The following is a 3,844-nucleotide window of genomic DNA, read 5'->3' as shown; positions in this document are numbered from 1 at the left end:
ACTACTACGGAGGTCGATAAGCAGCTAGAGGTCAAATAGAACGTTCGACGGTTGATCTTTCGATCTGTTACTTGTGGTGAAAGTTATATGTAATTTTCGAAGGGTTTATTTCACGTCGTAAGAAAAAGACAAAATTTTTCTTCATTTGTCTAAATTACAAGAAAAATAAAAAAAAAAGAAAAATAAAAAAAATCAATAAATAAATCCTTTCGTATAAAAATTCGATCGAAACATAATAGACAAAGAAAATCTAATATAGGAACGAATAGTTCGTGTTAGAATAATTTTTGTCAGAATCTCAACGAAATTTTCGTTCTACCATTTCACCATTAAACTTGGCCAAGTATGAAATATGGATATGACGATAACAATGTAATACGATAATAATGGATACGACGATAATAATGTAAATCGAGCGTGGACGAAATTTGCTTTTTTATTCTTGAAAAATCCTGACGATTTACAATTACCGAAAAAAACGAGCTAAATCCTGAGCTCAAATCTTTTGCCCGTGGAATGGTAAAGGACAGTGAGAGAGAGAGAGAGAGAGAGAGAGAGAGAGAGAGAGAGAAAAAGAGAAGGAGAAAGAGAGAGAGAAAGAGAGAGAGAGAGAGAGAGAGAGAGAGAGAGAGACGAGTTACGGCGGTAAACTTACGAGAAGTCGGAGGAAAACTTGCGGAGGCAGATCACCCCTGACAGTTCACACTCGGCTAGCTCGTTCGGAAGCACCGCGCGGCGCATTCTGGTCCTAAAAAGTCAGTTTGAAACTTGATAGCGCTGGAGATCGATCCAGTTTCAAAGGTCGCAAAACGGTTGTCCCCTTTCCAACAAGCATTCACGAATCTTTTATCGCTAATCTCCCATAAATCTGACTTTTAGAAAGAAAGTTACGTACGACGATAATTTTTCGACGTTTTTCACCAGTAAAACGTTGCCGTTGTTTCATGAAAATCAGCTGAAATACGAAACACGGATATCGAGGTACGGATAAGAGTATAATTTCGAACGAATCAAATGATTTAATTTATATCAAAGGACTCAATTAAATCCAACTGTCGACATGACAGAAATCAGAGTCATTTGATTAATGTTAACTTATAGCTATTTTTTTTATTTTTTATTTCTTTTTCATTTATTATCGTACAAAAATTAAATAAATTAAAAAATAATAACAAATGATTTATTACTCTTTCAAGTATCCTATGTCTAATTAACGTATTTAATAAAAATGATAAATACTTTTACTATTAATTTTGATTTTTATAGTTTTCCCCGATAGAATAGAATTCCCCGAGGTCGTAAATCGGCAATAACGATGGTCGAGGCTGGTTTCAGGGAATCTCAAAAATCTACCGGAACTCTCTTAGCCTTTTCGAAAATCGCACCTGTGAAAACTTGACTCGACAGGAGTACCTGGTTTATGTTAGTTATTCGACGTGGGCCTATTGTTGAAACTTTCCTTTATTTATCATTAAAAAAAAAAAAATTCCCTCATATATTCCCTGGATCGGAAGAATAAATAATATTCTTTGAAGTTAGTTAAAAGAAGATTGTAAGAAAAAAAATGAAAGGCGAAAAGCAAAAGAAAAGAAAAAAAAAAGAAGAAGAAGAAAAAGAAGAAAGAAAAAACAAAAGAATAAAACGAGGTTAAAGTATCAATTGACGATACGACTTAATTTCGTAATATCGGTTGTACATTTAAACAGGTGTACATATGTACATATGTACGTACGAACGTGCTAATCGTTATGGGAAGAAACTTCGACGAAGGAAGACGTTCGTATTTTTAGCAACGTATTTACATTCTTGCCTTCTCAAGGGCGAGCCTCCGTTCGTGCTTCTGCCCGGAAACACGATATTCTGCTAGCGAGTAAGAAGGCCCGAGTTCGAGATCGGCCGTGAGTCAATTCTATCTTTTTTCTCTCTCTCTTTTCGTTTTACTTATCAAGAAACAAAAAAAAAAGAAAATATTAAAGAACCTTACGAATTTTAGCGATCCACGGAAGAAGATCCTATCGATTGATGCGTACCTTCTTTTCTACAGATCGGAGCAGCGTGAGGACCGTGGACGTTCAAAGAGAGTTGATTCAAGAGAATAAATCCCACAGGATTACATCCCTTTTCGGTGCCGAAGGGAACTATCTGACAGTAAATCTTGACGAGCTTGCAGAAGAAAAGAGACAGCAGTAATAGTAGCTGACAGTCGTAGTAGTAGTAGTAGTAGTAATAGTAGTAGAGAGAACAAGAGAGATAGAGCGTGGATTGGTTGATGGATTATTCGAAACGCATCTTTGACATTACCGTAAAGACATGGCCAAACGTGGACAGACGTGGCAATGGATCGTAGAGAGACAGAAAACGTTTCTTTCTATTCGGTCCTCCTTCGCCATCTTTTTTTTCTTCTTGTCTTTCTCCTTTATTATTGTTCAATGTGCCAGAGGAAAAACTTAAATCTTTCTCTATAAACTTTCTCTTTTTCTTTTGCAATAATTTAAATTTCTTAAACGAATTAAATCAATGTGATTAATAGGAAGAAGGAATTAATTATAGGCATTAATGAAAATGAGATAAATACAGATGATGTATGGATCATTTTTCATATATCTTTATATCCTTTGAGGAATTTAATTTTTTTCGTTCGGAGATCTTTTAAACGAATCTTTTTATTTGGCTTTAATAACGAAGGCAAGGCTTTTCGAATAAACGTTTATGCGTATACGGGTAACCAATCGATTTTATTACTCTTGATTTCTTATGAAACTCGATCACGGTGAGAAACAAACGACGTCAGACGGTCGATTTAGCAAAGATCGTATAAATAAAATCCTCAATGGAATTTCTAGTGGGAGAGTTTCCTTTCAAATTTTCTCAATATGAAAAGATACGATTACGATGAAGCTTTGTGCATATTTATTGTTAAATTTAATTATACGCGATATTATAACTTTCAATGGGAATTCTCGAAGGGTTACAAAAATATGATTATCCCAATGGTTCAGCTAAAATACGATGTTAGAAATTAGTTTTAGATATTTATGTCGACTCGCAATCTTACTGACAGGGATAAATATGTTGGTCCATTAAAAAGACGATGAATAGGGAAAGATAGAAACGAAGGAGGTAGCTAAGTTGATTCGAGCATGCGCGTCTCCACGCCCTTCTCTATCTCCGTGTTCCTCTTATCCGTCACTACCGTGCGAATAACCGGATGGTGGATGACCGCGAACGCAAGGTCAACCAGCGTCTATCTTCGTTGGAAGAAAATTTGTCGTTTCTAATGTCATTGGACACGTTCACATTTCTATCCTGAGATTTCTCCTCTTCTTTTTTTTTTCTTTTTATAAATCCAATTCCAAATAAAAATTTCTATATTTCCAACGAAATACCGTATTTATCAGATAACTTTATAATTTTATTCTTATACAAATCGATGAAAACAATGATTACGATAAAAAGCCATCAATTCTATAAATGTCAAATCTTTAATTTTTGAAAATACTTACGTAGGTCCAGATTATGAGTCGAAATTTTATAAGTACTTTCTAAATAACAAAGATTTTGATTATTATCATTAGGTCATAAATTTACTTTTGTATATCTTTTGTTAATACTTATTATCTTAAATTAGTCAGATCTGACCCTTCACTTTCTAAATTTTCCCATAATATTTCAAGGTCTTATTTCTCAAATTTTTAAATAGCCATTTCTTTTATATTTTTCAAAACACTCCATTACATGCACTTTATGTTCTGTCGTTATTAAATAAAATACATTTTAATTCGATATTACTTGAATTTAAGCGTTACTTTAATGCTTGTATTAAGTTTCGTAAAATTGAAGTAAA

General features: G+C 33.8%; 1 long non-coding RNA gene across 1 annotated transcript; it reads left to right on the top strand.

Moving 5' to 3' along the window:
• The first annotated feature begins 668 nt into the window (after positions 1 to 668).
• LOC124433143 lies at positions 669 to 3,520 on the top strand. The gene is made up of 3 exons (XR_006944439.1): positions 669 to 981; positions 1,267 to 1,898; positions 2,045 to 3,520. It is a non-coding gene; the product is annotated as an uncharacterized LOC124433143 (long non-coding RNA).
• Positions 3,521 to 3,844: the final 324 nt, after the last annotated feature.

This window comes from Vespa crabro, chromosome 2 (genome assembly GCF_910589235.1).
Source record: "Vespa crabro chromosome 2, iyVesCrab1.2, whole genome shotgun sequence".
Lineage (NCBI taxonomy): Eukaryota > Metazoa > Arthropoda > Insecta > Hymenoptera > Vespidae > Vespa > Vespa crabro.
The sequence above is the reverse complement of the archived record's forward strand: the minus strand, read 5'-3'. Positions and strand labels throughout refer to the sequence as shown.